The 12,825-nt window shown below is 46.0% G+C and overlaps 1 protein-coding gene across 2 annotated transcripts in view; it reads left to right on the top strand.

Moving 5' to 3' along the window:
• Positions 1-8,655: 8,655 nt before the first annotated feature.
• Positions 8,656-12,825, top strand: part of Ndel1 (nudE neurodevelopment protein 1-like 1) — a 69,832-nt gene continuing 65,662 nt past the window's right edge. Inside the window, exon 1 of one of the 2 annotated variants that reach the window (XM_087569586.1) lies at positions 8,656-8,788. The gene's annotated coding sequence lies outside the window, so the exon portion shown is untranslated. The remainder of the gene's footprint in view (positions 8,789-12,825) is intronic. The other variant, XM_087569590.1, reaches the window with a different exon arrangement.

Here is a 12,825-nt window from a genome sequence, read left to right as displayed (position 1 = left end):
TTATTTATGTATTTATTTATTTTATGTGAGTACTTTGTCACTGTCTTCTGATATACCAGAAGAGGGCATGAGATCTCACTACAGATGGTTGTGAGCCACCATGTGGTTGCTGGGAATTGAACTCACGACCTCTGGAAGAGCAGTTGGTGCTCTTAACCACTGAGCCATCCCTCCAGCCCCTTAAAAAACTCTTTTTACATTGTGTGTGTGTGTGTGTGTGTGTGTGTGTGTTTCTGTGGTCACGCACATGTCACAGTACAAATGAAGAAAGCGAAGTCGGTTTTCTTCTCCCATGTGCATCGTGGGGATCGAACTCAGGTCCTCGGTCTTGTCAGCAAGTGCCTTTGCTTGCCGAACCATCTCCCTAGCCCTTCCTTTATTTAAAAAGTTTTATGGTAGCCGGGAGTGATAGTGCATGCCTTTAATCCCAAGTACTCTGGAGGCAGAGGCAGGGGATTACTGTGAGTTCAAGACCAGCCTGGTCTCTGTGAGGATCTGTGAAAACAAAACACAAACCTTTTAAGAACAGAGCTGGAATAGGATTCAGAATCTGCTGAAAGTCAGGTAAGGCTCTTATCCCTGGACTACCCTCTTAACCGCAATTTTTATTTTGTTTATTGTTTTATGATTTGTTTCTCTTACTTATATGGACATATTTCTATGTGTCGTGTGCGTGTGTGTGTGCCAGAAGAGGGTACTGGATTCTTCGAAGCTGGCGTTACAAGCACATGGGAGCCATCTGAGGGAGATGCTGAACTCACTGTCCTCATGAGGGAGCAGCAAGCGACTAACCGACTAACCGCTGAGCCATCTCTCCAGCCCCTCAGCCATTATTATTATTTTTTTTTTTTTTGGTTCTTTTTTTCAGAGCTGGGGACCGAACCCAGGGCCTTGCGCTTCCTAGGCAAGCGCTCTACCACTGAGCTAAATCCCCAACCCCTCAGCCATGATTTTTAATGGACGGTAGTAATTAATTGATCTGATGTTAATTGGTGTTCAGGTTTTGTTTCTTATTAGTCCCTATTGCAACATTTCTCTGCAGTAACTGTATTAAACATCTTGGCATCCCTGTGCTGTGCGCGTACACGAAGCGTGCACAGGGTCTTCCGGAACCTTGGTTGTGATTGTTGGTCTCGTGTGTGTTGTCAGCAGAAAAGTTCTTGCGCACAGCACCGCAGGCTGCTTGTATGGAATTCTAAATGCTGGCTCCCTTTCCTGGCTTCATTATTCTCTATGGTCAGTCTCTCATAGAAGAGTTGGAATTACCGGAGTCGGAATTACCGTTTTTTTTTTTTTTTTGTTTTTTTGTTTTTGTTTTTTTTTTTTTTTTTTGGTTCTTTTTTTTTTTTTTCGGAGCTGGGGACCGAACCCAGGGCCTTGCGCTTCCTAGGCAAGCGCTCTACCACTGAGCTAAATCCCCAACCCTTTTTTTTTTTTTTTTAAGGTTTATTTTATTTGTATGAGTACACTGTCACTGTCTTCAGACACACCAGAGGAGGGCATCAGATCTCATTACAGATGGTTGTGAGACACCATGTGGTTGCTGGGAATTGAACTCAGGACCTCTGGAAGAGCAGTCAGTGCTCTTAACCGCTGAGCCAGATATCTCTCCAGCCCGGAATTAAGAAGTGTGCATTTGCCAGGCAGTTGTGGCCTATGCCTTTAATCCTAGCATTCAGGAAGCAGAAGTAGGCAGATCTCTGAGTTTGAGACCAGCCTGGTCTACAGAGTGAGTTCCAGGACACAAAGAAACCCTGTCTTGGGGTTGGGGATTTAGCTCAGTGGTAGAGTGCTTGCCTAGGAAGCACAAGGCCCTGGGTTCGGTCCCCAGCTCTGAAAAAAAAAGAACCAAAAAAAAAAAAAAAAAAAAAAAAAAAAAAAAAGAAACCCTGTCTTGAAAAAACCCAACCAACCAACCCACCAGCCAAACAAACAAAAATCCCCAAATCCAAACCAAACAAACAAAGGAAAAAAAAACCCTAACCAACCAAACAAAGAAAAAGGAAGTGTGGGTTCTATGACCTTTGCTTCTGTCATGATAGGATAGACTGTTTATCAGATGTGGCTGCCTTTTGAGAACAATGTAAGACCTTCAGCAACACGTGAGCACACATGCAAAAATGCACAGCTACTTTAGTGCATCAGAGAGCAGTCAGCGTGGACAGTACTGTAGTAAACAGCTGTGGAAAGACACTCTGACGTGAGGGAGATCACTTCCTTTTTTTTTTTTTTTAAATATTTATTTACTTTATGTGAGTACACTGTAACTGTCAGACACACCAGAAGAGGGCATCAGGTCCCATTACAGATGGTTGTGAGCCACCATGTGGTTGCTGGGAATTGAACTCAGGACCTCTAAGAAGAGCAGTCAGTGCTCTTAACCGCTGAGCCATCTCTCCAGCCCAAGGGAGAGCACTTCTATGGCTTTTATCTTCAAGGAATTTGCCCATTTGCTTAGGAGGCATTGAGGCAAAGCAGAAAACGGCCTAAATCCTTAGCAATACACCAGGGCTTGAAAACGCGAGTCCATTGGCTGGCAGGATGGCTCAGTGAGTAAAGGTGCTTGCCGCCAAGCTGAGCCCGAGTTCTAGCTCTGGAGTAGACAGCTGACTGCAAGGTATCCTCTGACCTCTGCACGTAGGCCATCCAAACCAACCAGAATTTAAGGGACAAAGATTAGATAAAGGGCACAAGCGACAAGAGCTCCACGTCCTAAGTAGCCTTTTAGTTCAGAGAAGTTGCTAATTCATATTCAGTACACGTGGGGGAGGAGCAGTGAGAAGGAACAGCACCGAAAGCTGTGGTCGAGTGAAGAAGGGTAGCTTTCAAGCTCAGGTTTGTCGGTTCCGCGCTGGAACCCAGCCCTGGCTGAGAAGGCAGGGACGGGTAGCTGGTGTGGCGGCATGCTCCTGTGATCCCAGCACTCGCAGCACTCGCTAAAAAAGAGGACCTGGGTAGAAGTGCCAGCCTGGCTGCATATTAAAAGCCTGGGACAGGAGTGGGATGGGAGAAGTTCCCAAAGAGAACAGGGTATTTTTTTTTTTTTTCTTTTTTTCTGAGCTGGGGACAGAACCCAAGGCCTTGCGCTCACTAGGCAAGCACTCTACCGCTCTACCGTTGAGCTAAATCCCCAACCCTGAGAACAGGGTATTTATATTGTCAAACGGCTGCTGATGCATTTGAGAAGGGAGAGACAACAACAACAACAATGAACCCATCAGAGCTGGACATATGGCTCAGTGGTTAAGAGCACTGACTGCTCTCCCAGAGGTCCTGAGTTCAATTCCCAGCAACCACATGGTGGCTCACAGCCATCTGTAATGAGGTCTGGTGTCCTCATTATAATAAACAAAACAAAAAACTACCACCATCTGCAATGCGATCCCATGCCCTCTTCTGGTGGGTCCGAAGAGGTTAAGAAAGAAATGTGTCAGTTTAGAACTTTTTTTTTTTAGAGACACAGTCTCAAGCATCTACACTGGCCTCAGACTCACTGCTTACTCAAGGAAGACCTCGAACTCCTGGTCCTCTTGCCTCTACCTCCTGTGCGCTGGGGTGACAGGCCTGAGACACCACCATCCAGCTCAGGGCGGTTAAACCAGGCAAGCACTCTTAGCCACCTGTTTCCCAGTCCTGACGGGAGTCCCAGGAAAGCGCAGAAGCACAGGAACAAATAACTCAGAAGTAAATACAGAGCTCACATGAGCCCATCTTACCCGTCAGTCGGGGTTGGCCTCTTTCTTCTTGATTACGTCATATACTCCCTAGGCCTAGGGAGGCTTACAGTTTAGTGCTTTAGATACTTTCAAGCTCTCTAGCAGTAGTATTAGGTGGGCTGTTATTGAAGACATTGTTCGTTACCATTTTTACTATTCTTTTCATTTATTTAGTCACTTAACATCCTGATCGATGCTTCCCCTTCCTGCTCCCCCCTCACATAGTCCCTCCTCCATCTCCCCTCCCCCTCGATGTAATGTGATGGCTCCCCTTGGGTATCACCCTACCCCGGCACATCAAGTCTCTTTTTGGAGACAGGAGTGATCTCTCTATGTGGCCCTGGTGGTCCTGGAACTCAATATGTAGCCTAGGCTAACCTTGAACTCACAGAGATCTGCCTGTCTCCGTTTGCCTGAACTCCGGGATTAAAGGAGTGTGCCACCATGCTTGGCTGAAAACCTGTCAAAAGATTTATTTTATGTGTCTGAATGTTCTGCCCGCATGCACGGATGTGCCCCACCTGTGTGCCTGGTGCCCTGGGAGGTAAGAAGACAGAAGGTGTTGGATCTGTTAGAAGGGAAGTTACAGTGGTTGTGAGCCACACGGTGGGTGCGGAGAATCGAATCCGGCTCCTTGCAAGAGCAACAAGTGCTTTAAAACACTGGACCGTCTCTCCGGACCCAAAACTAAATTAAAAGTTGGAAGGCAGAGGCAGCTGGATCTCTTGAGTTCAAGGCCAGCCTGATCTATAGACAGTTCTAGGACAGCCAGGGCTATACAGAGACCATGTCTCAAAAACCTAAAAATAAATAAATTTTGAAAAATTGAGATGCCTTTTTTCTACTTGTATTCTTTCTGCTATGAGTTTGTGTCTTGCATCCAGTTTTCTTTGGGGACGATTTTCTTACTAATTTTACTTTTTGAGACAGGACCTCGCTATGTGACCCTGGCTGACCTGAAACTCTCAATATAGACCAGACTGGTCTGGAACTGTCGAGATCCTCTGGTCTCCACCTGTCAAGTGCTGGGATTAAAGGCATGCGCCCCCTTGCCAGGCTCTACCTGATTCAGACGGATACAAACATAAGGCAACTAGGAATGTGTCCATGTGACTGCTAAAGAATTTGATTGTTGGGACCAATTTGACATCTTTATGTCTTTATTCTTAGTCGGAACACCGAGGTCGAGGTGTTACTACTTTACTAGTCGGAAGGCTTTCTTAGCTAAATCTGAAAGCTTGTCGCGCTAGTACAAAGGCCTGATGAACTGGACCGAATTGAAGATGACGAGGGGCTAAGCAAATGTGGAGAGATCCACTGTTGTTATTTAGAGAGAAAGGAATTGTCTGAACCAGTCACTGGAAAAGGGCATGGTGAATGTTGAAGGAGCATAAATAAACCACCTCGAGAAAGCCTAAGGATGCTCTCTGTAGAAGGCTCTGAGGCAGAGCTGCTGGGTTACCCTAGCAGAAATGCGTCACTAGAACCAGCAGATGGCGCTCTAAAGACAGCTCTTTACTGTTCATATTTCCATCCTAGTCCAAGGTCTTGTTGACATACCCAGAATGTTGAAATTGAACCGGGTGAGGAGAGCTTCCTAGTTCTAGCTTTTGACTCTTTACATCCAGGTGAAATTCTCAAAATCAAGAGCCCTGTGAAGTTTGGGGCTTGTTTTCCTATGCTTGCTTTGCTTTTGGACGCCCCTACAGGACCATCGTCAATTCAGTGTGCACCTGTGGTGGCCTCCAACTATGAAGAGCACGCCCATTCCCTGGTTTTCCTGTGAAAATGTGCGTTCTGATTCTATAGCTGTCGGGTGGGGCCCGATTCTACCTTTTAAACAAACTCCCTTTTTTGCGATGGCTCACGCTCAGAATTGAGTTAAGTGCACGCCCATTGTGCCAGGTCCTGTCTGCACCGCAGGAGGTGAGAGAGACTCACACCCAGGCTCTTCCTTTGAAGACTTTACAGCATCCAAGAGCAAACCTAACTCCGTTTGTTTGTGTGTTTGTTTGTGTGTTTGTGTGTTTGTTTGTTTGTTTGTTTTTGAGACAGGGTTTCTTTGTTTAGCCTTGGCTATCCTGGAACTAGTTCTGTAAATCAGGCTGGCCTCAAACTCACAGAGATCTGTTAAGGTGTTGAGATTAAAGCTGTGCACCACCAACACCTGGCTTCCTTTTATTGCTACTTTACTACTATTATTATTGTTATTGTTATTGTTATTTTTGCTGTTGTTTTTGGTGGTGGTGGTGGTGATGTGTGTGTGTGTGTGTGTGTGTGTGTGTGTTATGTATGCCTTCAGAGGCCACAGAGGGCTGAGCTGAAGATGCAGGAGGTTATAAGTCACTATGTGGGGTCTGGAAACTGAGCCTCAGTCCTGTGGAAGAACAGCAAGTGCTCCTAACTGCTGAGCTCTCTCTCCAGCCCCAACACAATTTCGTAGATGCATGCAAACTTTGAATCCATCAACCGTGTGTCCTTGGGCGATTTTTGGGAACACATTGGGTGCCGGTTTTCAGATCTGTAAACAGGAACGCCCTCAGCATTGCAGAGTTCCTTGACGTTAAGTCAGAATTCGTAAAACCCTGCACAGTGCCTGGCGCACAGGGAAGCTCAGCGAGGCTTGGCAAACGGAGCCAGAGGAGCAGTTCTGGTGGAGAGGAAAGACACTGCAGGAAGCAAGGAGCAGGCCCTCATCCAGGAGAGCCTTTCTCAGCTGTCAGGATGGGGGCCGTCATCTGAGAAGAAGGGGGTCAGGGAGATGAGGGCAGAGAGCCAGGGGCTGGGCCGCTTGGTCAGCAGGTGATAAACATGAGTTGAGGGGGAGTTGGGTTTAGCAGGCTAAGCAGGTTTCACCTGAAGGTGGAGATGATGCGTAGCTGCGTGTGCGAAGGAGGCCTCCGGGCAGCTTGGCGGTTTTCAGCACCTTCCCCCTCTCTCCACCTCCTTTCTCTCTTGTTTTATGAGATAAGGTTTCTCCATGTAATCCTACTTGTCCTGGAACTTACTCTGTAGACCAGGCTAGCCTCAAACTCAGGTCCACCTGCCTCTGCCTCCCATGTGCTGAGATTAAATGTGTGGCATCACCACCACCTGACTAGGTAGGCATACACCCCTTTCCCACTTCAGAGCTTCTGGGGGTTGTGAGAACAGCTTTTAGAATCTTTTTTTTTTTTTTAAATTCATTCATTTATTATATATAAGTACACTGTAGCTGTCTTCAGATACACCAGAAGAGGGCATTGGATCTCTTTACAGATGGTTGTGAGCCACCATGTGGTTGCTGGGAATTGAACTCAGGACCTCTGGAAGAGTAGTCGGGTGCTCTTAACCGCTGAGCCATCTCTCCAGTCCGAGAACAGCTTTTAAAGCATGCCAGGGTGGCCCTGTTTTGCTTTCACGCAAAGCTTTGCCTCGACCTTCAAGACCCTAGACCTATTGCTATGGATTCCTCGGCTCAGGTACGGCTTGTCTATGTGCTTTTTTGTGTGGATTTGTTTGACATGACCACAGCCATCTTGAGTCATAACCACCGTGATTGCTCCTGAGTAACCCAGGCTGGTTTTTCCTGTATGGTCTCTCCCAGCAAACCACAACTAGATAAAACCATTAAAGTCAAATATGGGGCTTTGACCAACCAGACCCTGGCCCCAGGAATGTACCCGACTCTTTGATATTAAGTTATGATACACCAGGTACATTCCAGCCAGAATGAAGTCACTTTTGTCCCAGCCCATAAGTACACTCCTCTTTCTGACCCAGATTGCCACTGTAGTTTGTTTTTCTGACACTCAAGACTATACTTCCTTAGTAAGTCCTACAGTAAATCCCTCTCTCTGTAACCCTACATGCCTGCCTATTTGTCTGTGGTATCCTGTCCCCTTGAGGCCACTTCTCACAGTCTAGGACTGGGTTTAAATAGGATGTTTCCATCGGATGGCCAAGATCCACAAATATTTATAGACTCCCAGGACTTGCTGGCCCCTCCTAGGCACATAGAGACAAGTACGCACAACGCCTGCCTTCTCTGGGTTAACCTTGGAAAGAAAGACACCCTTATGGGAAATGACTTCTCAGTGGAGGTCCCTGTTTTATATTGTTAAAATGGAAAAGGCATTGTTATTTTGTTTCCCATTAGATGGACATTTGTAGACTAAACATGAGCAGGCAGTAACTTTAACATGTTATCAGTGCCTATTCTGATCAGTGGTTCCTGCTCTATTTGGTAAGACTAATGGGCATGGGAGGACTGCGGTCACTGTGGAGGCAAGAGATGTGGACGGCTCACATGATCTGATAAAGACTTAGGGAGTGGAGCAGCCTTTCCAAGGCAGACAGGGGACAATTCTGACAACTCAAGTGACTCACTGGATCTCGGGACTTATATAGAGCTAGTTAAACACATTATCCCAGCTGAGCCACAAATGATGCCGGGAGTCAGTCAGTACTGGTGTTATCTACAAGTGTGAAAACGAGGCTCAATGATGAAAAGTCTAAGCTATCTGACGTTAAGATTGTGTCCTCTTTTCTCTCCGTGGTTTGTTTTAACTTTCAGTACTGGGCACAGAACCCAGGGCCTTACGTGGGCTAGGCAAGTAGTGTACCATTGAGCCAGACCTACCCACCTCCTAATCTGAGCTCTCACTTGCTGTGTTATTGCACCAGCGTAGGCATGAAAGCGTTGGCGCCTGTATTTCCTCCACTAAATTAGTTAGATGGCTTTCTCAGGGACAGAGGCCAGAAGTGGGTGAGAGGACCACAGTTCACACGCAGGCAGCAGAGGTGAGAGCCTTGAAGCACAGGCTGAGAAGCTACAACTGGCATTTTTTACTCCTTCCTCAAGCTCCCAGGTCTTGCTCAACTGCCCTGAGTAACAAGGCTGTCAGGGTTGCCTCACTTCTTGACAGTAGGCCCCAGCCTTCCTGGCTCAAACCCACTTCCTGTCCCCGAGTCTCTTTTGTCAGACATGAGTGAGTCTCATTCTTCCTGTTGACCTCTGCTTTGTCCCAGCTGGCCCCAGGTGGTCCCCACGTGCTGCTGTGAACCAGATCAGCTGAGGACCCAAGACACAGGTGCCTTGTGACTTTGGGGAATTGGAATGAGGGGAAAGGATGAGTGGGGGCCTCAGCCTGGCCTGAGAGACACCAGAATGGAGGCTTCTGGTGTCAGGACCCTTTCTTGTCCATATGGTGGCCAGTTTGGACAGAGGTGATTATGTTCCTGTGATAGGTGACACTAGGTGTTTGCTATGGTGCCTTTTTCTGAAAACTCGGTATCTTCCCTCATCTGGATTCTGATCACCTTGATTTGGTTTTTATTTCCTGGCTGCCTGCTAGTATTTCTTGGGCAGGGGAGCTCTTTGGGTTCAGACAAGTTTATCTGGGGCTGATGAAGAGACAGGGTGAGGCAATGATGTCATGCCAGACTGAACAAGTGAGGGGCTTGTTTTGAAGTCTTGGCTGCTTCTAAATAGCTCAACTCCTGATGAGCCAGCAGCTTCCTTCATTCTGTCTTGTCTATGGATGGCGAAGTATTTTTATTTGATTTGAACTTGTATAGCGCTGGTAGGACTATGGCTATGAAAGTGCGTCCTAGACTGTCATGAGGTTGTGTTTCTTAAGGCTTGGGGCTCTCTTTATTTTAATTTCTAAATGGAACTAGACATATTCTTTCACGATAATATCTTATTTGATAGAATACAAGCTATGCGTGCAGAGATGCTGGAAATCTTTGTATAAGTATATCCCCAAATATGAACCCTTTGACATACAAACTTAGACATTTTATCTATTTTTAAGTGTGTGTGTGTGGGTGTATATGTGCACACAACCGTGGGTTCCCTTAGAGACTAGACATCTGAATCCCCTGGGACTGGTTGTGAGCCTCTGTGTGAGAAACCCAGTGCTCTGTAAGAACAGACGTTCTCTTAGCCATTGAGCCATCTCTCCAGCCCCCCAATCCCCTTCGAGACAGGGTCTTACATCTATAAGTCTTGGCTGGTCTAGAATTTGCTATGCGCACCAGGTTGGCCTTGGGTGTGTCTGGGTGCTAGAGTCACAGCTATGTTCAGTCTCACCCACTCCCAACAACCTTGCCTGGCCTCAAAAATCCACATTCTTTTTGAGACAAGGCGTTATGTTGACCTTGAACCCCTGCTCCTCCTGTGTACACCCACCCAGTGTGAGGGTTACAGGAATGAGCCATCACACCCCGCTGACATACACACTTTCAATAAATTTTTTAATGTTGAATTCTATTTACCGTCCTATAACTTCTTTGCATTTAATGTCTTCTGAGTCACCGTGTGCTGATTCACAAGTACCCACCCTGTCCTCTGGACTGCTGCACAGTGTCCCTAGGTGGATGCACCATGGCTTGTTAAAGTAGACTCCCATTAGTGGGTAGTGATAGGCTTTCAGTTTGGGTCTATAAACGTAAGCAGCACTTCGGAAAACACCATTAAACATACAATCTTCACACACCAGGTCTGGCGTTTCCTCAGAATGAATTGTTAGGAGATAGATCATTGGGTGGAAAGGTATATAATCTTGTAAAATATATACACACACACACATATATATATAGACATCATACATACACACACATATATACATATATACACACAAACACACATATATATACATCATACATACACACACATATATACATATATACACACAAACACACACATATATATACATATATATACATACATACATACACACACACACACACACACACACACACACAGTCTTACTGGTTTGTTCAGATTTCATTAAGAAAGGTCATATTGGGCTGGAGAGCTGGCCCCATGGTTAAGAACTTGCTGCTCTTTCAGAGGACTGGGCTTGTTCCCAGCACCCACGAGGAGGTTAACTACCATCTATCTACAGTTCCATTTCTAGGGATACGATGTCCTCATCTGGCTTCCATGGGCACCAGGCATACTAGTGTGCACAGACATACATGGGGGCAAAACTTCCATACACACAAAAGATTCAAACTTAAAAAATAAGTCATACTATTTAAATTTAACATCTGCGTTTATTAAAAGCAGCACGAAGCTTACACTGGAAGATAACACCTCCTTGTTCTCTTCCCCCTTTCCAACTTTTCTTATTTATTTATTTATTTATTTATCTATCTATCTATCTATCTATTTATTTATTTATTTATTCATTTATTTATTTTTTGGTTCTTTTTTTCGGAGCTGGGGACCGAACCCAGGGCCTTGCGCTTCCTAGGCAAGCGCTCTGCCCCTGAGCTAAATCCCCAACCCTCCAACTTTTCTTTACCAGAGATAATAGTCGAAATTATTTTCTTTGTATTTCCAAATTAAGTGTCTATGTGACCTGTATAATTCGATCACTCCTTCCTTCCTTCTTCCTCCTTCCCTCTCTCTCCCTCCCTCTCTCCCTCCCTCCCTCCCACCTTCTTCCCTCTTTCCCTCCCTCCATCCTTCCTTCCTTCCCTCCCTCCTTCCCTCCTTCCTTTTCCTTTCTTTCTTAGACACAGCTTCATGTGTAGTCTTGGCTGGTGTGGAACTTGCTATGTAGACCAGGCTGGCCTCAGACTCACAGAGATGCCTCTGTCTCTGTGCTGGGATTAAAGGCATGTGCCACAATGCCTGGCCTATGTGGCTGTATTTTAGTATTTTGTTAATAAAAGGGAAAGATGCAGTATCCATCTGTCAGATACCCACATTATTGTTCCCACCCTCCTGGTAGGATGACTTAGTTAATGCTTGTGTTGATGCCGAGTACAGCATGCTGTGACTGTCGCTATTCTCTGAACTGTGCAGAGGGCGAAAGGTTGATGATGGTGGTAGTGGTGTTCCTTTTCTTTATTTAATTTTTTTGCTCCTGGAATTGATAGAAGCCTCAAGGCGTTTTTTTTTTTTGTTATTGTGATTATTTTTTATTTGTGTGTGCGTGTGTGTCTTTTGTGGATGTCTAGGTTTTCTGGCTTTTGGGCCTGTGTGATGGGTGCTCAGATCTGGTTGAGGCTATGGTTGGAAGATCCGTTGAAGAGTTCTCTGTCCTGCTGCCTGGAGGAGGTTGTCAGGACTGGGAGGCTACCCAGGGCAGAGGGTGAACTATCCTGGGCTGGGAGGAGTCCTTTCTCCTCAGACCCCCTTTCTCTTTATGGTGAAGTGACCTAACTGCTCCTTCCGGTTCCTCCTTCTCACCTTCTCCTGTTGGGGTGGGGGTGAAGCAATGCTTTGGTTTGCCTACTCCCTGGACTGTGAACTCTGTGTCTAAATGCTCTGTAAACACACTACCTTCAACACATCGTCCTTTCTTTAGCCCTTTTCATATGGTTGCTGAAGCAGCTACAACTTCTACCTCATGAACCTTCCTGTAGTTCAGAGGCACAGCACGCTTCCTCTGGTTAGCATCTCGCTTTCAGTTTCCTCTGACTGTTGTATGGCTTTGAGCCTTGTAAGAGTGTGTGTGTGTGTGTGTGTGTGTGTGTGTGTGTGTGTGTGTGCATCTCTCTCTTTGTTTTTGTTTGTCTGTTTATGAGACAAGCTCTCTCTATGCAGCCCTGGCTATCTGCCCTGGAATTCTCAATGTAGACCAGGTAGTTTTGAACTCTCAGAGATTTGCCTGCCTCTGCCTCTCAAATGCTGGGACTATAAGCGTGTACTCCCACCATGTGGACATCTCTTGTCCAGAGCTCTGCTTTGTTATGTTGTGTTCTTTGTAATGCTCGCTTTGATGGGAAGAAGTGATGGTGTGTGCACTCATCCTAGGATGGTGGCCAGAGTGGCTACAGCACGTTTTCACTTGAAGGGCCTCTCTCTCTCTCTCTTTTTCTTTTTTCTTTTTTCTTTTTTTTTTCCGGAGCTGGGGACGGTCTCTCTCTCTTTTTTTTTTTTTTTAAAGATTGAGTACATTGTAGTTGTCTTCAGACGCACCAGAAGAGGGCATCAGATCCCATTACAGATGGTTGTGAGCCACCATGTGGTTGCTGGGAATTTGAACTCAGGACCTCTGGAAGAGCAGTCAGTGCTCTTAACCGCTGAGCCATTTTTCTTGATCTTTTTTTCTATCTCTTTCTTTCTCCCTCTCCTTCCTTCCTTCCCTTCTCCCTTTCTTCTTTCTTT

Source organism: Rattus norvegicus, chromosome 10 (genome assembly GCF_021556685.1).
Source record: "Rattus norvegicus strain SHRSP/BbbUtx chromosome 10, alternate assembly SHRSP_T2T, whole genome shotgun sequence".
In the NCBI taxonomy this organism is placed as follows: domain Eukaryota; kingdom Metazoa; phylum Chordata; class Mammalia; order Rodentia; family Muridae; genus Rattus; species Rattus norvegicus.
The sequence above is the reverse complement of the archived record's forward strand: the minus strand, read 5'-3'. Positions and strand labels throughout refer to the sequence as shown.